General features: G+C 46.4%; 1 long non-coding RNA gene across 1 annotated transcript; it reads right to left on the bottom strand.

The window, feature by feature from the left end:
• Positions 1–2: 2 nt before the first annotated feature.
• Positions 3–26,633, bottom strand: LOC114457526 (uncharacterized). Its single transcript, XR_003672948.1, has 4 exons — positions 26,512–26,633; positions 22,528–22,534; positions 14,387–14,395; positions 3–13 (listed from the first exon to the last, which is right to left on the bottom strand). It is a non-coding gene; the product is annotated as an uncharacterized LOC114457526 (long non-coding RNA).

Below are 26,633 nucleotides of genomic sequence, written 5' to 3'. Positions count from 1 at the left end.
GTCTCCTCTTCTTCTTCTTTTTCAGACTAGAGGCAACCAAGGCGTATTGCTGCCAGCTGCTGTCCAGTCTTCAACCGATTCCATTTAAATTGAGATACCGTTAAGAGTAACCTCAAAGATATTTCAGTATTTTTTTTTTTTTTCATTTTATTCCAGCTGTCCAGATTGAGGAGATCCTTCAGAGTAAAGCTTGTCTGACCAGTAGATCGCAATTCTCTAAACAAATAATGTCTTTGTTGCTGGTAATTACCAGAGCTAACATATTACAAGTACTGTTACTATTTAGTTGCTTTAATGGGTACTTTATGACCAGAGAACAATCAAACGTATCACACCATAGCCGACCAACCAGATTAAACGTAATGCACGACGCCAAAACAGCTATGAATGGAGGTTATTTATTTTCTCAGTTTTAGAGTTAATAAATGTTGCTACCCACAGCCTGAGAATTATCTATTTTTAATGGAATTAATTGGTGTTTTTTGTTTTTTCAAAGAATTATACATTTTGACAGACATTTTATTATATATACAGACGCCTTTGTGGAAAATAAATTCAGTTCCAATTGTGCAGGATTAGGATCCATTTTTAAGTTTATGCATGAGATGTTTACTATCTGCAAGGGAACCATACCAAGATGTATTACCCATGGTATTAAATTGAGTTTTACTTGAGTATTTTCTGTATGACTGACTTGTACTTGTACTTCAATACAATTTAAATCAAGTAACAGTACTTCTTCTACTTGAGTAGGATAAATCAGTACTCTTTACACCTCTGATAATTACCACACTGGACACGTATGATGATTACGTCATCATACAAACGGACCAGCCATGGAATCATTAGCAGGTAGTAAAACATCACGTTAAAAAGACCTGCAATGTAAATATACCCTTTCACCCACGCACACGCGAGGGCGGACACACACGGGGTTTGCGCGTGCACACACACACACACGCACACAATCTCTCTTTAGTTAGCTGGGTTATCTCTTCTATAGATAAATTGTTCTCTGCTCTGACATCATAACAGGGCTGCCAAGTTTCAGAAAATGACAAAAGTCAGACTTCATGACATGATGTGTTCCGGCGAAAAAAAACCACAACGTTGATTTATACCTTAAGATTGACGTCCTCACCACTCTGCACTGCGGTCTCCTAACGCTAGATTTATTTACAGACATGTAAACACCAACGGCATGAAAATGGTGACAACAAAACCCATTGTAGGGGGGTCTGGGGGGATTGTCTCCCGGACAATTTTTTATATATATATTTTAACACAAATTAAGCAATCTGGAGCACTCTAAATAGTACAATAAGGCAAAATACACTATTTTCTTCAAGCCTAAAAACATTTATTTACACCAAGTTGTGGTTTGTGAAAAATTTTATATATGATATATATGATATAAAAGTACCTAAAATTTGCAAAATATTAAGTACAATATATAAAAAACAATTTTATTGCCATTTTCAGAATTTAAAGTTAGTTAATTCTGTTATGACACAACTGCACTTGACATTTGACATTAACATTAGTAAACGGTTTAAACCCATTAGATAATTGTAGATGCGTTTCCTAATAGTAGTGCAGACATAAGCAACTGGCAGCTCAGGGGTCAAATGCGGCGCTTGGTCTAATGTTATGTGGCCCCCAAAGTAAATGTATAAAATAACAGAAAAACACACAAAACAAAAGCAAGACAACACAAAAAATTACAATTACAACATTGCAGGAAAATACAGTATAAGATGAGAAAAACAGAAAATACTCCAAAAACACCCACAACTACTACAAAATGAGCAAAAAGCAACAGTAATACACACAATTACTCAGGAAAATATACAACATTACAGAAAATGACAGAAAAAGTACACAAAAACAGAAAGACACAAAAAAAAAATACTCAGAAAATGCAAAATGGCAGCACAAATACACAATATGATGCAAAAAAATGTATTTAACAGGAAAAATACACAAAAAGACGACAGCAATGCTCAAAATGTCTGACAACGACTAGGACAACAACAAACATACGCAGAATGACAGAAAGACTCAAAATTACTATAAAAACTGTAGAAAAGGCTCCAAAGTTATAAATAACTAGTACAGTTGTTTGTGGAGGTCTGTTTATCTATTTTTGTGTGCGGAAGATGTGTTCACCGTTGTTAACGCGAGAGGTGGACTTACTCACGTGATCAGTACGAGACTCGGAGAATGGGTGTTACGTAGTAAGTGGTTGACAAGTTGATCAGTGGGTTCCGGCGGTAAAGTGACGAGTTAACTAGGAGTCATGTGTAAATGAAAGCGTGAGTACCCACCTCTTGTATAGTTGTCATATTGTTGGTGTTTACTTGTGTTCATGTGAGTTTGGTTGGTTAATGTGAGTGAAAGCATGCGCCTGCATGCTCGCGGTGTGCGCGGTGCGTTCATGGGGGCGCAACTGGCTCGGTGCGTCCGCTCTGCATGTATTATGTCTGATTGAGAGCATGTTTCTTTGTACTCTTATAACGTAGTGTTAGTATGGGTTATGTTTGAGCAGTAGTTCCAAGTTGTAAGTGTGAATTAAGTGTGTTTAATCAGGCTGCTGGTCAGTTAAGTGAATTCAGTGATAGGATGTAGTAACATGCTGGGTATTTCACAATAAAAGCAGCCTGTGAGTTACCGCAGTTAAAGAGGTTCATAATACCGGAAATGTTACATAAAGTTGGTTAGCAGTAACTTGATAAGATTGGTATGTTTAAGTAACTGTGATTTCTGTGTTTTATGTTAGTTCATAATGGTGTGAATGAGAAGGAGAGATGTGATATTAACAATTGAATTACTTTATCTGTGTGAGTATATTTTATATTAAGTTGAACCTGTTACTTTACATAGGTGAAGTCAATTTATGTTTGTTATTCTTTATTATTGTAATTGTATTTTGTTATTCTGTCTTTATAGAAACCACACACACACGTAAACCAAGTAAAGAAGAAGTTAAGCCTGAAACCTCTCTCTGCTCTTTTCTCCATTATACTTCGGAACGATGGCCTTAAGTGGTGTTCTGGCCGACACCCTGGTGTGAACCTAGTGCATAACATAGAACCAGTGCCTAGCCTTAGCTATCATCATTATCGCCACTACATTTAATGGTCCTTCGAGCCGGATACACTGGGTTTACGTCAGAGCTGGAACAATTACCGGAGTATGAGGCCCATGGTGCACGCCCCAGACGAGACGTTTGCCTCCCTGCGTGCTATGCTGACTATGAAGTGGATCATCGAGGCTATAGCAGCCAGGTTAGGACGACCTCACTAACCCACCCTTGTGACTCCGCCACATCAAGCCGCATGCAGCAGCGGGGTGCTACGCCACAAGAGATGGAGTTGTGCTATGGGACTGAGGGTCAACGGTACATTCAGGGGAACAAGATTGCCTCCCCAATATTTCCAGAGGAAGAGACTCGATCACCAGATCACTTCACTCCCCTACCCCTCGCGCTACACCCCAGACATCCATATGAGGATTGTATAACAGAGTTAGAGGGCATTCGTCGTGAGAGACACATCATCCAGCAAACACAGAGGCACTTGTCATCAGAGCTAGCTGAGCTGAGAACACTGCGATCAGAGATGAGCCAACTCATGGATGCTGTTCATAACTTGCAGACGCCATCTTCTCTCCAAGCTCGCAACTCAGAGTCAAGAGTGATGCCGTCACAGTCACCGCTTGAAATTGGATCCTTTGATGGGGAAGAGGATGACTGGCCTGCACCACCACCATGGCCGGACCCTGTAAAAGAAGTGCTACCACCTAACAATCCATCTCAGCCGCATCATCTTAATAAGAGGGCAGAAGAGCTTCCCTCTGTTAAGGAGGAGGCCATGCCAACCCCAACTAGTAATCACTCTGTGGGTCAATCAAAAATTCCACACTCATTCCGTAAAGTCCTGCCTACTACGAGGCCACTGGACGACAATACCCGTTACTCACCTCCCTGGTTCAAGCCTATTCAGCCTCCGCCACAGCCAAACAGTTTTCCTGCAGCTGGATTCAAGTTTCCTACAGCTTATGGTGGTCACAAGAGTGAGCTTGGATATGACTTGGCCCCCCCACAGCAGCACTCAAGCATGCCAAGGTCACAGCAACTGTCCGCTGAACGGCCTCAGGGAAATAATTACCTCATCTCAGAGCCAAGTTACCATGGGCCACGCCCAACAATCCCTAACTTCACAAGTTGAGACCCAAGTGAGTTTGCTTGGCTCAAGATCTCACTGGAGAACCTCGTACCTCAGACTGCAAGCGAGCTGTTTAAGTATCAGGTGTTGGTCGATCACCTGCACCTAGAAGAGGCCAAGCTAATTGCCGACGCCTACCTCAACTCTCCAACGCCCTTCTCAGACACGATGGTAGCCCTGAATGACAAGTATGGCCAACCACATCAGATAGCTCTGAGGCGTATAGCTGCTGTGTTGGATGCACCGGACATCAGGCGTGGAGATCTGGCTGCATTCGAGAAGTTTGCACTCCAGATACAGTCACTGGTAGGAATACTGAGAACATTGGGGCCCGAAGGAGAAATTGAATTACAGTGTGGCTCTCATGTTGCTCATCTGCTAAGTAAGCTGCCACCTGAACAGAGAGCAGAGTTTCGCCGCTGCATGTTCCACCAGGGCACATGCACCCACACCTTACCGAACCTTTCAGAATGGCTGAAATATGAGTGTTGGTGCCAGGACTCTGAAGGACAGATAGCGGGGAGATGGGCTTGAGAGAAGCCGGTGTCCAAGCCTGAAGGACGACATGGCAAGCGATCCATCACTGTCCTCCATGGTGCGAAGGAAGAAGCTAGGAATCCCGAAGTTCCAGTGCCAGGGAGCGCCTTTAAAGAGAACAAAAGCCGGCCATACTGTCCATTCTGTAACAATGAAGAGCACTACCTCAGCCAGTGTATAGCAGTATCCAAGCTGAAAAAGGAGCAGCTGACAGAGTGGATTTATTTATTTATTTATTTGTTTATTTGATATGGACATAACAACTGCATTGGACAAACCAGATACATCGTTTTCAGTGTTATAGCAAAACTGCTAATTTGCAACACCTGTCCATAGGAGGCAACACATTTCACAATACACAATGCAATACAATACACATTACACTATTTAAAAGGTAAACAATACACATCAGGATACATTTCATAAAGCGTTACCATGTGAGTAGGAGTAATAAGAGGTATTGGCGCTGTGCACGGCCACACCAAGCAGCCCAGTGCAACTTGGAGAAGACATGCAGTCTCTGCCAGGGGAAACATCTTCAGGTTCTGCATGAGATCAATGTGAGACCCCCTAAGTCATCCGCGGTGGAGAACCACGGTGCAAGGGCCACGACTGAGGTACTATACCTAGACAGACCAAGCGAAGGCAGCAGAGTTCTTCTGAAAGTAGTCCGAGTCCACATTCACCATGGTGACCGAACACTCGACACCTTTGCCATACTGGATGATGGTTCAGAGATAACTATGCTATTGCCTGAAGCAGTGGGGAAGTTAGGTGTGCAAGGGACCCCAGAAGACCTACCTCTACGTACAATCAGACAGGATATACAGACCCTTGGCGGTGCATCGGTGTCATTCACAGTTTCTTCTCCGACAAAGCCAAAGAAAAGGTTCAAGATTTCAGGGGCATTCACTTCAGCTCGCATCGGGTTAGCTGACCATACATACCCCATCAAGCAACTTCAGCAGAAGTACAAGCACCTTATTGGCCTTCCCTTGCGTAATCTCACAAAAGTGGAGCCCTTGCTTCTCATTGGGAGTGACCACCCCCATCTCATCACTCCCATTGAACCTGTCAGGTTGGGACCTCCAGGAGGGCCTGCTGCCATTCGCACTAGACTGGGCTGGACACTGCAGGGCCCAGCTAGTGTAGTCTGTGACCTCACCCGACCACATCAGTGCCTATTCACCACAGTAGCCCCCCAGGTGAACGAGTTGATGAAGAACGTCGATAGACTATGGCAGGTTGATACTGTTCCATTCAGAAGTGAGAAACTGGTTACTCGTTCAAAGCAGGACCAAGAGGCCATCAGTATTCTTGAGTCCAAAACCACCAGAGTATAGGTTGACGGCATACTACTTTATGCCACCCCTCTGCTTCATCGAAAGGACATGCCGCTCCTTCAGGCCGCTAAAGAAGCCGTCATCCCCAGTCTACGTAGTGTAGAAAGGCGACTGGCCAAAGACCCTGCAAAGGCTAAATCTTACTGAGTGGAGATGGAGAAGCTGATCAAGGCAGGCTCTGTCATTAAGTGTGGCCCAGAAGTACCAGTAGAAGAAGGCCATGAGACGTGGCATATCCCACACCATATGGTGAGTCATAATGGAAAAAATAGGCTGGTGTTCAACTGCTCTTATCAGCATCAAGGGCAGAACCTGAATGACTACCTGTTGCCTGGGCCAACTTTGGGAGCATCACTTTTGGGAGTCCTGCTACGCTTCCGGGAGCATACCGTGTCAATCAGCGGAAACATCAGAGGTATGTTCCACCAGGTTCGCCTCCTCCCAGAAGATTGTGCCCTGCTCAGATTCGTTTGGAGGGATGTCGGTTCAAGGGAGTATATGAGTGGCAGGTGCTACCGTTTGGAACGACATGTAGCCCTTGTTGCGCCATGTTTTCCCTGCAGCGCCATGTCACCGATAACAGCCAGCCAGATGACGAGGTGAGGATCTCAGTTGAGAAGTGTTTTTATGTGGATAATTGCCTCCAGAGTGTTCCTACCACCACTGAGGCGAGGTGCCTTGTCAACGAACTACGAGCCCTCCTAGCATCTGGAGGCTTTGAGCTGCGGCAGTGGGCCAGCAATGAACCAGATGTGATAAGCCACCTACCAGAAGAGAGCCAATCTGCAAGTGTTGAGTTATGGATGACTCAGAACAAGACAGATGCCCCAGAATCCACCTTAGGGCTAAGCTGGCTCTTTCATGCTGATGTACTGGGCTACAAGCATTGTCATGTAGAGTATGGTGTATCCACTATGTGTAATATTTATAAAGTGTTGGCAAGCCAGTATGATCCCCTGGGGTTCATATTACCCTACACTACCAGGGCCAAGATACTTGTCTGGCACCTTTGGGACAAGCATCAAGGATGGGATGTCTGCCTTCTGTGGAATCACAGTAGACGCATCAAGTCAGCCTACTCCAGACCTGAGTCACCTCAACTCTTGGAGGGAGCTGGTAGAAGTGACAGTGCGAGGGTCGCATGGGGAGGCCAACTCCAAGGGTCCCCCCACTGCCGAAGATTACCGACAAGCAGAGCGGTTGATCTTCCAGAGGGCTCAGATGGATAGTTTCCAGCAGGAGTACAGTCTACTGAAAGCTAGTAAACAGATCCCTAGGAGCAGTCGACTCCTCACTCTGTCTCCGGAGCTGGATGAGAAGGAAGAGCTCATCCGTGTTGGAGGATGACTCCGTCGAGCAGAAGACCTCGAACCGCCAGCTCTTCACCCAGTCATCTTAGATCCAGGTCGTCAAGTAACTCTTGGCTCTTGATTGAAGATTTCGACCGCCGCCTCGGCCACCCAGGCCCAGAGCGGGTGTTCGCTGAGCTTTGACGATCTTTCTGGATTCTGTGAGGCTGTTCGGCACCACCAGTATAGCTGTGCATACTGCCAGCGAAGGACGACCAAACCCGCTGTACCAAAGATGGCAGACTTGCCAGCGGCACGTCTGCGCCTATTCAACCCTGCTTTCTACTCCACGGGGATGCACTGCTTCGGGCCATTTGAAGTTAAGGTGGGCAGGCGCCGGGAGAAGAGATGGGGTATCATCTTCAAGTGCCTCACTATCAGGGCAGTTCACCTGGACCTCCTCACAAGCATTGATACTGACTCTTTCCTGATGGCCCTTTGCCGATTTATTGCCCGCAGAGGAACGCCAGCGGAGCTGTTCTCAGACTAAGGGACAAATTTCAAGGGAGGTGAACAAGAACTCCATGAGACCTTCATGAGAATCTCCCCTGAGTTACAAAGGCTCCTTTCACCACAGAAGATCGTCTTCCGATTCAACCCCCCCAGCAGCTCCCCACTTTGGAGGGGTGTGGGAAAGGGAGATATGCTCGGTTAAGAGTGCACTCTATGCCACAGTGGGTGCTTAGCCTCTCTCTGAAGAAGTGCTTAACACTGTGCTTATTGAAGTGGAGGGGATTCTCAACAGCAAGCCTATGGGTTATGTTTCTTCGGATGCCAGCGACCCAGATCCGGTGACTCCCAACGTTCTTCTGATGGGGCGGCCCTATGGTTCTCTTCCTCAAGTAGTCTACCCTGAGAACGAGCTCCTCAGTCGCCGCCGTTGGAAGCATTTGCAAGTTTTGGCGGACCACTTCTAGGCTCGTTTCATTCACCTCTACTTGCCAAGTCTTCAAAATCGCCAGATGTGGCAGGCTACACCAGCTGACATCGTACTGGACTGTGTGGTGATGATCGTGGACCCACATCTTATGGCTGATCGGGAAACTTATCCCAGCTCCGACGGGCACATCAGGTCAGCTGACGTGAAGGTGAAGAAGAGAGTCTACACCCGGCCGGTTGCCCGGCTGGTGGTGCTTCCCGCACTTCCTTCGGGAGAAGATGTGGACCATTCCACTCCAGCAACCTCAACTCCACCCTCCTTAGCACTTTGTTGCCTTTAATGGGGGGCAAATGTGTTACGCATTTGGGGGCGGCTGTAGAAAAGGCTCCAAAGTTAATAATAACTAGTACAGTTGTTTGTGGAGGTGTGGAGATGTGTTCACCGTTAACGCGAGAGGTGGACTTACTCACGTGTTCAGGACGAGACTCGGAGAATGGGTGTTACGTAGTAAGTGGTTGACAAGTTGATCAGTGGGTTCCGGCGGTAAAGTGGCGAGTTAACTAGGAGTCATGTGTAAATGAAAGCGTGAGTACCCACCTCTTGTATAGTTGTCATATTGTTGGTGTTTACTTGTGTTCATGTGAGTTTGGTTGGTTAATGTGAGTGAAAGCATGCGCCTGCGTGCTCGCGGTGTGCGCGGTGCGTTCATGGGGGTGCAACTGGCTCGGTGCGTCCACTCTGCATGTATTATGTCTGATTGAGAGCATGTTTCTTTGTACTCTTATAACGTAGTGTTAGTATGGGTTATGTTTGAGCAGTAGTTCCAAGTTGTAAGTGTGAATTAAGTGTGTTTAATCAGGCTGCTGGTCAGTTAAGTGAATTCAGTGACAGGATGTAGTAACATGCTGGGTATTTCACAATAAAAGCAGCCTGTGAGTTACCGCAGTTAAAGAGGTTCATTTAACCGGAAACGTTACATAAAGTTGGTTAGCAGTAACTTGATATAAGATTGGTATGTTTAAGTAACTGTGATTTCTGTGTTTTATATGTTAGTTCATAATGGTGTGAATGAGAAGGAGAGATGTGATATTAACAATTGAATTACTTTATCTGTGTGAGTATATTTTATATTAAGTTGATCCTGTTACTTTACATAGGTGAAGTCAATTTATGTTTGTTATTCTTCATTATTGTAATTGTATTTTGTTATTCTGTCTTTATAGAAACCACACACACGTAAACCAAGTAAAGAAGAAGTTAAGCCTGAAACCTCTCTCTGCTCTTTTCTCCATTGTACTTTGGAACGATGGCCTTAAGTGGTGTTCTGGCCGTCACCCTGGTGTGAACCTAGTGCATAACATAGAACCAGTGCCTAGCCTGAGCTATCATCATTATCTCCACTACAAACTCTTTGTTCTTTCCTGTATTAATGCTCAGATCACTCAGATAAACACAAACTGATTCCCTGTGAAAATTATATTTTTATGTGTAATGGTACCGAGAGGGTTTTAGAAATACTAAATCGATTAAATTGGTCAAACCAATAAAATATTAAAACCCAATGTAGTGAGAGCAACTGGCCCAATAAAGAGAAGACAGTGGATGCACGTTAACCATTTAATATTTGCAAGTCTAAAAAAGTCGCACCACACTATTAAAACAACCATAGAATACCAATCTAAAATATTATCCAGAGAGGGTAATATAGACCAGTCCGGGCGCCGTGCGTAAATACCGCAGCTCATCCACTTTCAGGGACCTCTCAGGCACTGTAGTTTTGCATCGGGGCACGATCTCCGTCTCGCTCCGCTTGCACTTCCGGGCCGCTCTGATGGACTACCGCAGCCCCTGGGTCTCGATCCTCCCTGTCACAGAATGACACAGCCAGCACACAGCGCCACGTCCCCCCGAACCCACAGCCGACACGCCCCTAGGGCATCTGTATACTTACAGGCAAGGCAGGGTCTCCCCTGCCTCTACTGTAGATTCGCGTCGGTAGCTCGCAGGGTCTGCTGTGTGCTCCAGGGCTTCCAATCAGGTGTGCGTCCGCTCTCTCCCTCGGCAAGGCTCGTCGGTCGTCCGCGTTCCAACGAACCCACAGCCGACACGCCCCCAGGGCGTCCGCTCTCTCCCTTGGCAAGGCTCGTCTGTCGTCCGCGTCTCTCGTCCCTCGTCCGCCGTTGTCTTCCGTGCCCTCCTCTTTATGATCAGGTCTGATGCGTCGCAGGTGTGTTCGATTGCAGGGGGCCATTGATTAGCCAAAAGTGACAGCTGTTGGGGTTGCTAGGGGCAACAGGCTAAAAGGGGCGGTGTCCAAAATATGCAACCAAAAAAAACCACAATAAAAGCACACAACATGCAATCAAAAGCCACACCACAATAAACCTAAACAAAAATAAAATCCCCTACTTGTTCCCCATCACATATGCATTTTATAGATGCTTTATACTTTGACATCCTTTAACTAATATTGGCCAATGAGAACATAAACAGGGCATACTAACCTGGTATTAGATATAAATCTATGTGATGACATGGCAGGTGTTTTATGAGGTTAGATGTGTTCTCTCCTTTGGCTCCTATCGCTTGATGGAAGCTCCTCTGTACCTTGTTTAAAGCCAAAATAGTTCCAAATGTGACTTTTGAAGTTTGTTTTTTGTAGCAAAATTAGTGATGCCACTGACGATCGATGCTGCTGCAAACTTGCCTCTCGGGCCCGGTGCTTCAGCCATCGTGAGTGTGTTGTCTAGTGTTTGTGATGGTGTGCGCGTCTGGGTGAGACAGAACTTTAGTATGAGGTAGATATGTTGCAAAATGTGAGAGCTTGTAAAATGTGATGTGAGAGCTTGTAGAACGTGATTTGAGCTTGTGTATAAAAAATTCCACACACGTGAAATAAATTAAATGTCACAAATGATGGAAAAAAAATTTAGACACTGATATTTACACAAAGTTACAGCTGCAAACTTGTAATCCAACATTTATTCACATGTTTTTTAATTACTTGCGTAAATTATTGTTTACAACCACAACTCTCCGGTTACAACTTCTCAAATCTGCCGCTACAGATGTGTAGAGGCCTGGAATTAGTAAGCATATGTTAAGTAAAAATAGACACCCATACAATTTTTTATTTTCTTATTTAACTACTTTATTTTCATGTAGTAACTCATTTGGTTCTTATGCAATCTCTTTTGAGTTAAGTGTAATCCCGACGCTGTCCAGTAGATGGCGAATGTAGCGCACTGATAGAGAGTAGCTGAGGCACCACAGAGGAAGAACAATCCTCGCGTGTGAACTAAATGCAGCTGAACACATGTGCCGTCTCCATTCTTTGTCACAGGTTGATAAACACTACAATTTCACGAATTGTATGCATATTATCTGAGTTCTAAGGTGTTTAAGACAATATTGTCAAGTGTGAGTCAAAGAGAAACGAAGTTTGTACAAGGTTTTTGAGTAAGTAGTGATCGTGTTTTAAGCTAACTTTCCCTTACACCTAAAGGTCAGGTGTAAGGGAAATTGCAATGTGGAAAAGGCTAATCCACGCCAGTTTTTGGTACAAAGAACCACTTGAGTATCAAATTTAAGGACATCTATGAAACGTTTTTCATACAATAGGACAATTACTGAGTTTTATTTGTTACCAAAGGTGCATTTTTCAGGTTTATTACCAAATACCAGTAATGTTATTGTTACATACCACTGTGACCTGCATATTTGTATGTGTGTGTGTCGACAGTGTGACGTAAGCGGGAGCCCGGTCTCCCGGGGGATTGTGGGTAATGCTAAGGAAAATAAAGCTGCTCTCTAAAGCACACAGTCGCCGTCCTCCTGATTGAAACATAATATTGGCGACGAAGATGGAGTTTTTTCCCGTCTCACCTGTCTCTCCGTTCCTCGCTTTGCCGGGCAAGCCGCCAATCCCGTGGCCCCGCTGGTTTGAGTCCTTTGAGACGTTCATCGCCGCCGCCGGTGTTGTTGACGCTAGCGATGCTAGGCTAAAGGCCCTGCTCATCCACAGCCTGGGAAACGAGGGACAACGTATTTTCCGCACGCTCGGCCCCGCGGATAAGTATCGGGACTGTGTTGCCTTACTGACTGGACATTTCGCTGCTCCACAGAGCGTCATCGTTCGGCGAATCATCTTTAGACAGCGCCGACAGAGGCCCTGTGAGTCCGTCCATCAGTACGTCACGGACCTCCGATGCTTGGCTAGCGTTTGCAAATTTCAACACCTAGAGGACGAGTTTATTCGGGATCAGTTAGCCGAACACGCAGCTGATCACAAACTGCGTGAGAGACTGCTTATGTCCCCGGACGACACAACTCTGTCTAAGGCAGTGGAAATGGCGTTTCAGCTTGAGTCGGCTGCTATGCTAGCATCGCGGCTAACGGCTACAGGTCCGCCTCCTTCTCTCTCCACTCCGCTAGCTCAGACTGTGACACCGGCAGACCAGGCTCCCGGCCCCGCTTTTCCTCACACCGAGCTCGAGGTTAACGTCGCGGGACGTCAGGGTGCCTCAGCACGCCGGCCATGCGGGAACTGTGGCTCGTATTCCCACGCCACAAGGGCACCGGTTTGCTCAGCCACGGGACAGAGATGTCAACGCTGCGGTAGGCTCAATCACTTTGCTAAGGTCTGCCGCAGGAGCAGAGGAGCTGTACGGCTATGGACACACTAAAATTAACATGTTGGGCACTGCTACCTTTTCTGTTCGTTATGGATCCAGGACCCTCCCAGCATTTACATTCCAGGTGTCTCGGCATGGTGCCAACCTCCTCGGTTTCGACCTGTTCTGCGCCCTGGGTTTCGCCATCACTGACATTCTGGGTGCTGCTATCCTGACCGTGACCACGCCATGGCAGCTGCGCTGGCCGTCGCTTTTCACTGGGCTGGGCTGCCTCACCGCCTTCAACCACCAACCGCTCATCGACCCAGCTGTGAAGACTGTCATCCAACCTCTGCGCAGGCTGCCCCTCACTTTGCGTGATGATGTCACTGGCGAGCTACAGAAACTGCTGGATGCTGGCATCATCGAACGAGTCGATGCATCGCCCTGGATCTCCAATCTGGTGGTGGCAAAGAAAAAGACAGGCGGCCTCCGCCCCTGTGTCGACCTCAGACAGGTAAACAAAGCGGTGGTCCCGGACAGATACCCACTGCCCACAGTGGAGGAGCTCTCTGCACAGTTTCATGGCTCAACAGTCTTCTCGAAGCTTGACCTTCGCCAGGGCTACCTGCAGGTTCCCCTACACCGTGGCAGCCACAACCTCACCGCCTTTGTGACCCACATGGGGGTCTTTCGCTACACGCGGATGCCCTTTGGACTCAGCTCCGCTCCCAGCTGCTTCCAGAAAATCATGGCCACCATCTTCGCAGGCATTCCTGGGGTGGTTGTGTACCTGGACGACATTGTGATGCACGGAGCAACATCCGCCCTGCATGACGACCGCCTTTCCAGGGTGCTGGATGTGCTCGCCGGTCACAACCTCACACTGAATGGGGAGAAGTGCATCTTTGCGGCTCAGGCTATTGAGTTTGTGGGGTTCCGCTTGACCGCTGAGGGGCTAAGCCCGCTGCACTCGAATGTCGATGCTATCCTGCGTCTGCCTGAACCCTCCTGCCCGGCGCAACTATCATCGTTTCTGGGGATGACTGCGTTTTACTTACGTTTCCTTCCCCTCTACTCAGACACTACTGCGCCGCTGCGTGCTCTCCTAAAGCAGGATGCACCCTGGATCTGGTCTCCTGCGTGCTCTGCTGCAGTCCGCCGGCTTAAGTCACAACTGACCTCCTCACCTGTTCTGGCCCACTTTGACCTCGACAGCCCCACGTTCGTAACGTGCGATGCATCCAACACTGCGGTAGGTGCGGTCCTGTCTCAATCTCACCAAGGGACTGAGCGTCCAGTGGCGTTCGCTTCTAGAGCGCTTACTCCAACAGAACAGAAGTACTCTGTGGGAGAAAGGGAGGCGCTGGCCTGCGTCTGGGCATGTGAGCGGTGGCACATGTACCTCTACGGTCGACATTTCACACTACGGACCGACCACCAGGCCCTCACGGCCCTCCTAGTCACAACCGGTTAAGGCCACAAACCGCTGCGGCTTTACCGGTGGTCTGAGAGGCTACAGGCATACAACTTCTCCACACAGTTTACCCCAGGCAGGGAGAATGTGGTAGCAGATCTCCTCTCCAGAGCCACACCTGCCTCTGCACCAGACACCAGCCAGGACTCCTCAGAACCGGAACTGATCCTCTTGCTCCACACGCCCCTCGAGGCAGCTGTTTCACTGAAAGACCTTCAGTCGGCCTCTGCACAGGACCCTATTCTCACCCAGCTCTGCACTTTCATTTGTAACGGCTGGCCTGCCAGGGTTCCTGAGGAACTAGCGCCCTTTCACCGGGTCAGAGGGGACCTCTCCTGCTGGAATGACGTCTGCGTGGCGAGAGGGCTATGCACAGTGGTCCCGAGCACTTTGAGAGAACGGGTCCTGGCCATGGTCCACGACGGCCATCTGGGCGTCGTGAGGGTCAAACAACGCTGCAGGGGCCTGGTCTGGTGGCCGGGCATTGACCGCGACATCGAGGACCTGGTCAGAAACTGTACGGCCTGCCTCACCAGTGGTAAGACCGGCTCTCCCCCACCCCCACCCTTGCAGCCCGTGCCATGGCCTCGGGCTCCCTGGACCCACATACAGGTGGACATTTGTGGTGAACTTCATGGCACCCCTCAGCATCAGCGCTTCCTCCTGGTAGCATATGATCTCCACTCCAAATGGCCGGAGGTGCTGCCTGCCGGGTCTGTCACCACTACAGTGGTCATCGGTTTCCTCTCCTCTTTGTTCGCTCGCTGGGGTGTCCCTGACGCCATCACCACTGATATCTTCTTCTTGCTTCTCTCGACGAGGTCAGTCGCACTCTCTGTTTCTCCCTCCCTTCCGTCTTATCTCTCTCCCAGCTGCTGCTTTGTCAGGTCTTGTGAAACTAACAAGAGCCTCTCTCTGCAACTCATCCAAAACCGGAATAATGGAATTAATTAGTTGGTCTCTCAGTGCTATCGATCAGATTTTTTCGACGCAAAGAACCAGGGGTGGTGACCCCGCATGTCCAAGCGGGACGTTTGCGGCTGGATACACACTTGACCCTTGGAACAAGTGGCGAGTTGTGTGTCTGTCCATCCTTTCCGTGGAAGACGTGGAGGACATCTAGATGATTGGAATAATGATAGTAGGCATGCTGCTGATCGGAGCTGGTGGCTTCCTAATCTATCGAAAAGTCCGTACTACGCTGGCGACTGTTTTGGAAAAGCTGCCAGTGATTTCTGAAGGATGTAGCAGGGCTCTGAACACTCAGACTCATGTGTTGATCGATATCAAAAGCAAGCTTTTGGATCGTCTACGCGTTATGGATAACAACTGGGAGAAGTTCGAGACCCGGCTTGGAAGTGGAAACTAGGCCACTTATTGGATTACAGCAGAGAGACCCAGGACAGAAGGCTATTGGAAATTAACATAGCCTGTATCAAATCACATTGCTTATCTCCCCTTCGGCTCCCCAGCCAGCCAAGGCTAAAGCCAAGGTTGTCTCAACTCTTATCACCAGGAAGTTTCTGCAGACGGCGGCTCTTACCCCCCACTCCCTCCCCCCGCTCCTTCCCTACATTCCTCCTGGAACTGTTGATGCTGAACTTTTCCACACGTCATCTGGTTGTCAGTAACGCAGCTACAGGTCTTCAACTTCAAATGCCTCGTCGGCCATCTTCCCCCACCTCCCAACCGCAGCTGCATGGAGGCGTGGTTGCAGCGCCGACTGGCAGCACGCCCATGTCCCCAAACGGCTGGACTCCTGTTGTTCTTCCCACCTGACCCCCTCCCCCAGCCAACCTCCCACCCAACCCTTCCTACATGCCTTGTCTCGAGTTGTTTGACTGTGTCATGCTTACATTTATGTTTGCAGAGGCGGTTTTTTTCCTGGTTTCACACTGCTTTCTCTGTTTAGGGAAATCAGTTTCAAACTGGCAGTTTTTTTCCCCTCACCCCTCCTCTCCTCCTGTTATTGATCCCTTTTTTCACCTAAATATGTGGGCGCCGCAAATGGCTGCTCCGGTGTGTTGATGTGTCTCCTTTCACTGCAACTACCTAGTCAAATTCCTCGTATTGTTCTAAACTGTACCTGGTCAATAAAGCTGATTCTGATTCTGATTCTGATAACGGGCCTCAGTTTGTTTCAGCTGACTTTGTGGCTTTTACAGAGGGGAGGGGGATAAAGCACATTAGGACTGCCTTTTACCACCCGCAGGCCAACGGAGGCGTGGAGAGGTTTAATCAGACCCTTAAGAACGGGCTCAGAGCATACATGGCAGATGGCCTGTCGTTCTCAACATCACTGCAGAGCACCCTACTGCACTACAGAGCAACACCCCACACTACCACTGGCAACTCTCCAGCCCTACTGATGCTAGGGCGTGAACTACAACTTCCTTTGGACCGACTGCGCCCTCCGGTGAGAGTTACTCCAACAGCAACACCCTCCCCAGGCGACAGAGTGGATCAGCAGCAACGTACAATGAAGCGATGGTTTGACAGGAGACACCTTGTGAAACTGCCTACACTCACCGTATCAGACTGCGTCCGAGTCCGGCGACCCACTCGATCTCACAAGCTGCTTTCTTTCTGGTCTGCACCAACACAGATCACAGCACAACTGGGGCCAGCCACCTTCCGCGTTACTGATGGGTCACGCTGGCATGTCAGCCGCCTCCGGCGGGTGAAGCAACCGTCTGTGGAGGATCAGCAAGCCGCAGCTCATCCACGCTGCACCAGTGGGGTCTGGGACCTTCCAGATGTACTGGCGAAGACCCAGGCTGGACCAGATGTGCAGGCTGAACCCCTGCAGGCTGGACCCCGTCCGGTCCGAGCCCGCCAGAGGCCCTTGTACCTCGATGACTATCTTACTGACTTTTAATGCACCAGCATAGTGTATAGCCTGTGAGGTGGCAGAATAATCCACCGGGCTATGCGGGTAAACCGGCAGTCTACCCGGTTTATCTAGCCAGGTTGGCCGTTTGGCCTTGATGTTAGTTTGTGCACTAAGGGGGGGGGTCTTAGCTCATGACCATTGTTCAGATGTTTTAAAGGGGGGGGGTAAATGTTACATACCACTGTGACCTGCATATTTGTATGTGTGTGTGTCGACAGTGTGACGTAAGCGGGAGCCCGGTCTCCCGGGGGATTGTGGGTAATGCTAAGGAAAATAAAGCTGCTCTCTAAAGCACACAGTCGCCGTCCTCCTGATTGAAACATAATAGTTATTGTACAACTGTATTAGATACAGAGCAGCCATTTTGAGGTATAGGGCTACTGCTGTGCACGTGTTTAGTGAATTATATATTAAACTTAGTGATTTGATTAAAAGCATATTTCATAGTTATTGTTAAAAAGATAAATATCTTTACAAGTTAAAAAGATATACATATAAATAGTGATTCATTTCATAGTGAAAATAAGTAAAAAGGGTAAAAAGTATAAATATATTCAAATACATTGGGTTACAAAAAATGTACATTTGGTATTGTATTTTTGTAATTTTTGAGAAACTGTAATTGTGTAATTATAATGTGTGACTAGTATAGCTGTACTAAGCTATGGCCACATGGACTTTGGGACTCTTTAAGGCCATTTAGAATTGAATAGGTATCTGGATTACTGCTGCTGTTGATTGTGAAAGTACGTATGTTAGAGGAAGAACAATCCTCACATGTGAAGTAAATGCAGCTGAACACATGTGCTGTCTCCGTTCTTTATCACAGGCTGAGTTACAGCTGAGTACTTCATACATGCACACGTATGCCCTCTGAATCCCAGAGGAGCAACAGATACACAAACTTCTTTTCTCGTGTGAGTCTGCGCTGCTTGAGTTTTGCAACACATTTTACGAGACGCCTGTAGCAAAACTGATTCATGCTCGTAGAAATGGCCCCTCCCCTCCCCGCTCCCCCATGTGTGTTATTGACCAATCAGAAGCGAGGATTTGGAGACAGTGGGCTGTGTCTTTTTAGCACAGCAGCCAGTGAAATGACCAAAACAAAGTCATTTTTCTTCACTGTAAAGGCAGGATGCTGAAATTTGCCTCCACTGATTGTTAGAAAAAGGTTGTTAGAGCTGTAACTTTAGGTGTAAATATCAGTCTCTCAATTTTTTTCCATCATTTGTGATGTTAAATTTATTTCACGAGTGTGGATTTTTTATGCACAAGCTCAAATCACATTTTACAAGCTCTCACATTTTGCAACATATCTACCTTCATACTTTAGCTTGTTTGTTTGTTTTGAACCGTAATTTTATTGAATTGGAGCTGTCTTCATTCAGCACGTATTCATGTTTGTGGTTCAGCCGGCAGAAACACACAAACAGCCAATCAGCTAGCAGACGGGTGGAACCAGCTTGCAGGAACAGCCTATCATATCCTCGGACGTCACCAGTGACAGGCAAACACTAATCATTCAGCAGCTGTGTCGTTTGGTTGCCAAGTTGATTTGTTTTCAAGTAAGCATGCAGTGAGCGTAGACTGTGCAGTAAGAAGCCAGGAGGACAGTAGAGGCAGCCACTATGACTAGGACGACTGGGATTGGTTGTCTTGGTCAGTCAATCAGAGTTACTCGAACTACGGCAAGCTGCGAGGACCAAAGTTTATTATTGTGAAAAAAAAAGTATTGACTGGGGGAAATATAAGCGGGAGAAATGTCAAGTGTGGCGTGTGGTGTGAGAATAGATCAAATTGCGTGACTGTCACACTCAAAGGGTGAGGCTTGGCAGCTCTGTCATAACATCATTATCAAACATAGTAGAGAAACTAACGTTAGCATGCTAACTGTGATCAGCTGTGTGCTGACAGTAGCCCGGTTGAAATATTTGCAAATTTAAATACTGAGATGACACAAGAAACGGTTTCTTACCGGTTCTGGCTCCAGCTCCTCCTTGCTGCACATGACCGATGCAAATAGTTTTTTCATATTTACATTGGGGCTTCTGGGAAATGCATCACGTTGCAATGTTGGGAGTGTATAAACTCGCAAAACTGAGAAGTAACTTTGTGTAATTCATTGATTTTAACAATGTCCCTGTAATCCGATTAACAACCATTTAAACTGTGGATTACAGTTACTCATATTTTGTAATCGGATTACGTAACACCGTTACATGTAATCCGTTACTCCCCAACACTGGTAATGATGCATGAAATTAGGAGCTTCTAAACCACCCTCGCTTTTATTTTTCTGAAGGGCTCAAAGGCTTTTTTTAGTTCATTTAAGTTTGATGATTTACTCTAAGCCTAGCACAGTTGCTGTGCGAGGTTCAACAAATATTGCAAAAAGCAAAGGTGAGAGTGGGCAGCCTTGTCTGGTTCCCTTCTGCAGTGTGAAGCTTTGGGATGTTATTTTGTTTGTGGTTACTGAGGCCATAGGTTTGGTGTACAGGGTGGAGATCCATTGTATGAATGATTCTTCAAAGCCAAATTTGTGACAAGATCATTGTTTTCTTTTTAGAGTTCTGTGCCATGTTGATCAAATGTCTTCTTACATTGTCTGTGGAGTGTCTATTTTTAATAAATCCTGTCTGGTCTTGGTATATAATTGACTGAACTACATTCTCTAATCTGGAAGTGAGTGTTTTGGAAATCACTGTCACTGTGTTAATAAGTGAGATGTGACATGGGGTTCTTGTCTGGTTTAAGTAATAATTTAATGTTCGCTGTATTCATGTGACCTCCTACATAACCATTTTTTTTAAATCTCTGTTACTACTGTGGTGGCAAAATTGATTAATTATGTATACTCATATATTTGCTTTTTGATGTCATTCAACTTAATACCCCAATTTGTAACTTTCCATGCCTGTCTGATGTCTTTTCCTCTTCCTGCAAAGTCAGTGGGCCCATACTCCCATAATACAGCTTCTCTAAAGGAATGTCAGTTGGCCTCAGTTTAATCTCGAAGGCCAGAGCACGTCCAAACCCACCTCAGACATCACATACACACACACATCATATACACATACACACACACTCACTCACACACCCACACACACACACACACACACACACACACATCTAACTTGCACCCCGACATCGGAGGTGTCACCTCCGGCAGACTGACCTTACCCCCCTGGTCTCTTCTTTGCTGTCTGTGGAAGGGGGGAGATGGAACAGTGGGGTATAAAAGTGTGTGAAAGGAACATTTGGGCCCTTCTTCGCGTCTCTCCTCTGGCCAGAGGAGACCACTTCTTTGTCTATCCCGCTTTGTACCTTTTTATTTAGTTTAGATTAAATCATTTTTTATTACTTCATCATCTCTCCTGTCTGGTCTTATCACCACAGAGTGTGTTTTCAAGTCAAAGACGAGGTAACCGTAAATTTCACCGTATCACTACTCTGAAAAAAAAGTAGAACCAGCATTGACCAGAAGTGTTTTAGGAATTCAGCAGGGAATCCATCTGGACCTGGTGCTTTGCCTGTCGACATGCTATCCAAAGCAATTTGCAGTTCTTGTATGGTTAATGGTGAGTCTAAGGTGGTTTTTTGTTCTATGGTGAGCTGTGGTAGGTTTAAGTTAATGAGGAAGGTTTTTATATCTTCAGGGTCAGGGTTTTAGTTTGATGAGTATAGGTTTTGATAATGTTTATGAAAAACCTTATTAATGTCCTGAGGCAAGTTTAAAGTTTGACCTGAGGTATTATAAATTGCCACTATAAAGGAATTGTCTTTGTTGTGTTTAAACTGATTGTGTATTTGCCTGATTTGTTGTTGTAGTCAAAGTTTTTGTATCGCAATTGTTGCGAAATAAAATCATTTTTTTAGATAAGATGTTATCCAGATAAAATTTTGTATTTTGGAGTTTTTTCCAGAGAATTTCAGACGGGTTTGCTGTTTTCTTCATTGAATTGGGTTGTGTCCAACCCCAACCTAGACAAGTGGATTGCACTTAGTCAGGCCTACCTTCATACCTGTCCAACTTGGGTGTCAAATCTGAAGACTAAGCTCCTGCTGGTATAGCTCTTAAGGTCACTGAGGCACGCAAACCCCCTGACCACAATAAGGTGGCAATCCCTCAAGGGGGGGGGAATTTAAAAATTAAATTAAATTTAAATATCCTTCATTCAGATTTTATCAATCAACAACATAAAATATATCTTAACTGAATGATTTTGATTTTGGTTCTGTGTTGATGAGTTCACCCAGAGAAAGGGGCTGTGGGGTCCTTTGGGGTTTTGGTGAAACTGGGTCGGATGGGAGTGAATTTCAACAGTAGTGGCTGTTTCAATCTCCCCAAATGGTGACCAATTCCCTGGTGGCTCTGTCGTGGTAGCCGTGGTAACCATTGAGTATGGTCTGGTGACAACAGGGGGTGAAATGAGGGAAGGGCAGCTGGGGGGGGCCCTGGCCACCTCTGCTACAGGCCTGGAGTCAGCTCAAATGTGCACTTCAGCCTTGGTTGTGATGGTGGGACATGGTTGGGCTGTGGGGGAAGGCTCTCTGGTGAGGATGAGACCCTGTCTCCCTCCCCCTCTCTCACCTCCTCCCCTCACATCTTCTACATGAGATATGACGAGAGCTTCCATCTGCTTCTGCTGTGGAAATGCCCAGGACAGTTTTATATCTCATATCAACATTGTTACACACACACACAGACATATTTGACCATGGAAGAACATTCTGTTCATAGCGCCTCAAAGAAAGTGCGCATTTGCGCTGTACCAACATTATCTTCATTTGCCATTGCAATTTCACAATTTATAGTCGTTAGAAATAAAACTGGTATTCATGCCCTTTACTTTTAGTGTCTTACTGATAAAACTCAATTATGTTCTCAGTTTAGTCAACAATAGCAGAAAGGCAATTTTAATGGAAAATTATTCAAATTAAATGTAAATTTTACGGACAATGGAATTTGTATTCATCATCAAATTTGTTATAATTACATTTGAAGATATTAGTTAACTTTAGGTTATGTATATAACCCCGGTTCTATGAGTAATATGAGTGAGATGTCTCACTATGGGATGCAACCTCTCTCTGCATTCCTCAGAAGCATTATTTCACTCTGCCAATCCTGATTTCCCGGTGAAGCGCGTCCATCCACTAAGGAGCCACCCACCTCCTATAAAAGGAGGACACACCATTTAAAATGAACTCCTCTTCTCCTCGTTTGAGCACAAAGGGTAGTCTGGTGAGAAATCTCACTCATATTATATACATAACCTAAAGTTCTATTTCATAATATGTTTTGAGATGTCTCACTATGGGATATGGAAACTCCCGTAGTGCAGACATGCTTATCAAGCGGTACCAGCCCCCAGAGCTGATCACATGAAGACAGTAAAACCTCCCGTGCCACGCACGAGGTGGAAACGTCCAGCATGTAAAAGGTCTAACTCACTGTCGCACAGATGTCCTTGACAAACACTCCCCTGAACAAAGCCCAGGATGTGGCAAGACCCCAAGTCGAGTGTGCACACAGACCCGTAGGCGGCTGCAGACCCTGACACGAGTAAGCCAAGCCAAAGCAATAGCCTCCACCACCCAGTGTGACAGGCGTTGCTTAGAAACAGGCTTCCCCTTGCGGGGATTGGCCCAGGAGACAAACAGCTGATCGTTCCTCCTGAGGCTCCTCGTCATATCCACATAAGTGCAGATTGCATGAACTGGACATAACACATTCGGCCGCTGCTCACCCTGTGAGGCAGAAAAGGCCAAAAAGTCAATGGGAGAACATGAGTTCACAACCTTTGGCACAAAGGAGGGGTTGGGTCTCAGAATGATCCTCGCATCACCAGGGAAAAGCTGAGCGCAAGACGGGTGAACCGAGAGTGCATGGATCGCCCATGGATGGGAGAAGAACATTGCGCTTTGCACGTTGTCTTCCCCTGCAAACAGGTCCATCTCGGCATGTCCGTAACGCTCACGTTCATGATCCCCGGCACGTGCGTTGCTCTCAGCGAAAGGAGACGCCTAACACTTCACAGAATCAGTTTGCATGATTCTGTGAAGCAACCGACGTGAGCGCAACCCGCCCTGGCAGTTGATGTACGCCACCGCTGTGTACGCGGGACATGATGTCCCTTGAGAGATGGAGGGGGACAGGGAGAAAAACACCGCTGACACTTCCAAGTAATTTATGTGAGCACGCTGGAGGATCGCATCCCAGCAACCCCTCACAGGTTTGCCCTCATGGATCCCACCCCAGCCTGTCAGGCTGGTGTCTGTTATTTATTTACTTATCTTACTTAACTTACTTACTTATTTCATTGCTGCTGTTTTATTTTATTTTTTTAAATTATTATATTAATTTAATTTACCCTTAAAATAGTGCTACCTTAAGTTCACCATGGAACATGGAGCAGTGGAACATTATTCTTTTAATATTGACTCCGACATCACCTTTTTAATTTAATTTTTTTTTATTTGTTTGTTTGTTTTAGTAGAGCCAGGGGGTGATGTTAGAATCCCTAAACAGTTGGTCGTATATGTTAAGCTTGTCTAGAACCATTTTTGAATGTCTGCCTTTCTGTCGGTTTTCCTTAAAAATAGGATAAAGGATGTTCCGACGTTCCTTTATCTCTTGAGGGAATTGATCATTCATATCAAACTGCGTGCCTTTAAGTTCCTAACTTTTACTTTTAATCAGAATTTTTTATCGGAAGTGCTCAAATTTGACAATGATGGGGCGTGGGTGGTTACCTCTACGTGTTCTGAGCCGATGAACACAGTGGAAAGTGTTTCTGCCAGGCTTTTGAGAGCAGACGACATTAAGTTTTCCAGCCTTTTATTGATAGATTCTAAGAGATTCGTGTGGGAATCTGCCTCCAGATCTGATGTGTCCTTGGATTAATCATTTTTCGGCATTTTGCTGACTTACCTGATGTGCACGTGGCTTTAGATCTGGCTTTCATCACGTATTTGATGTAATAACGGTCGATGAACTCTTCGAGGTCCTCCACTCTGGCTGGTGAAAGGGTGTGGTCGGCTCTCATTTGGTGGCGTGGATTTAATGGTAAGAAGCAATACAAGTAATACAAAGTTGGTAAACTAGTCAAGGCACTTTTTATTACAGACATGGTTTGCAAGTGAGAAAGAGACTATACAGCACTGGTCCTGAGAGTTCCTTCCTACTTTGAGATTTGCTCGTCAAATCAGAATCAAGTTTATTGGCCATGTAATGTATGTTATACACATAAGGAATTTGACTTGGTGAACTGTGCTCTCTCTAATAATGTAAACATTAACTAATAATAATCAACTTGAAAAAATATAAACATAAATATAAACTAAATAAAATAATATAACAAGATAACAACAACAAGATAAGATGAACATTCTCAGTGACAAATTGATCCAGGGTTGTTATGTTTAGTTCCAGGGTTATTTTACAGAAACAGGTCTGACACTCTGACTGTTTAGCATTGATCAGAGCGACAGCCTGGGGGAAGAAACTGTTTTTATGGCGGGTTGTTTTGGCGTACAGTGATCTGTAGCGTCTGCCGGAGGGGAGGAGTTTAAACAGATTGTGTGCAGGGTGTGAGGGGTCTGCAGTGATGTTACCTGCCCATTTCCTGACCCTGGACAGGTATAAGTCTTGGATGGAGGGCAGATCGACACCAATGATCTTTTCTGCAGTCCTGATTATCCGCTGTAGTCTGTGTCTGTCTAGTTTGGTTGTAGATCCAAACCAGACAGTGATGGAGGTGCACAGAACAGACTGAATGATGGAGGTGTAAAACATTATCAGCAGCTCCTAAGGCAGGTTGAACTTCGTCAGCTAATGTAGGAAGTACATCATCTGTTGTGCCTTTTTTCTGGTTATGTCTATGTGGGAGTTCCACTTCAGGTCCTGTGAGATTGTGGATCCCAGGAACCTGAAAGAGTCCACGGTAGCCACTGTGCTCTTTAGAATGCTAAGGGGGGAGTGGGGGGGGGGGGGGGGGGATTCCTCCTGAAGTCCACAGTCATCTCCACAGTCTTGAGCGGGTTCAGCTCCAGATGGTTCTGACTGCACCAGAGAGCCAGCTGTTCCACCTTGTCCAGGATGATGTTGAACGCAGAGCTGAAATCCACAAACAGGATCCTAGCGTAGGTCCCTGGGGAGTCAAGGTGATGCAGGATGTAGTTCAGTCCCATGTTGACTGCATCCTCGACCAACCTGTTTGCCCAATAGGGCAGGAGGGGCAGAGTCCAGGTGATGGGCTGATGCTAATGAGCTGGGGGGTGGGCGTGAAAAACTGCAGTAGAAGCTATTCAGGTCTTCAGCCAGTCTATTGTTACCTGCAGGGTGGGGGGAGGGTTTCCTGTAGTTAGTAACCTCATGCAGGCCTTTCCACACTTCTGAAGGGTCTTTGTCTGAGAAGCTTTGTTTTAGCTTCTCACTGTAGCACCTCTTGGCTACTCTGATCTCCTTGGTCAGTGTGTTCCTGGCCTGCTTAAACAAGTCCTAGTCCCCACTCATGTAGGCTTCCTCCTTAGCCTGACGCAGCATCCTAACAAAACCAGGGTTTGTTGTTGTTGTATGTGCAGAAGGTCCTGGTCTGCACACACATGTCCTCACAGAAGCTGATGTAAGATGTCACAGTGTCAGTGAGTTCATCTAGGTTGTCTGATGCAGCTTCAAAAACACTCCAATCAGTGCAGTCAAAGCAGTCCTGTAACTCCTGCTTTGACTCCTCTGTCCACCTCTTTACAGTCCTTACTACAGGCTTAGCAGATTTGAACTTATGCCTGTAGGTCGGGATGAGGTGAATCAGACAGTGATCAGAGAGCCCCAAAGCTGCACGGGGAACAGAGTGATATGAATCCTTTATTACAGTTTAGCAGTGGTCCAGTGTGTTAGCACCCCTGGTGGGGCACCTTATATGTTATTTAGGGAGTTCGTGGGTTAGATTTGCTCTGTTAAAATCCCCGAGAATGATTAGCAGAGAGTCAGGATGTTGGTTCTCCACGTCTGCTATCTGGTCAGCCAGATGCTGTAACGTCTCTGTTACGCAAGCCTGAGGTGGGATGTAAACACCAACCATAACAAACGAGGAGAACTCCCGCGGAGAATAAAACGGTTTACAGTTCATGAAAAAACTCTCCAGATTAGGGCTACACGTCTGCTTCAACACTGTGACATCTGAGCACCAACCTTGGTTAATGTAGAAGCATATTCCGCCTCCCCTCGTATTCCCAGAGAGCTCTTTTACGCGGTCCGCTCTGAGGAGCTGAAAGTCCGGTAGATGTAGAGAGCTGTCCAGGATGAGTTCACTG

The sequence above is a fragment of the Gouania willdenowi genome, chromosome 3 (assembly GCF_900634775.1).
Source record: "Gouania willdenowi chromosome 3, fGouWil2.1, whole genome shotgun sequence".
NCBI lineage: Eukaryota > Metazoa > Chordata > Actinopteri > Blenniiformes > Gobiesocidae > Gouania > Gouania willdenowi.
The sequence above is the reverse complement of the archived record's forward strand: the minus strand, read 5'-3'. Positions and strand labels throughout refer to the sequence as shown.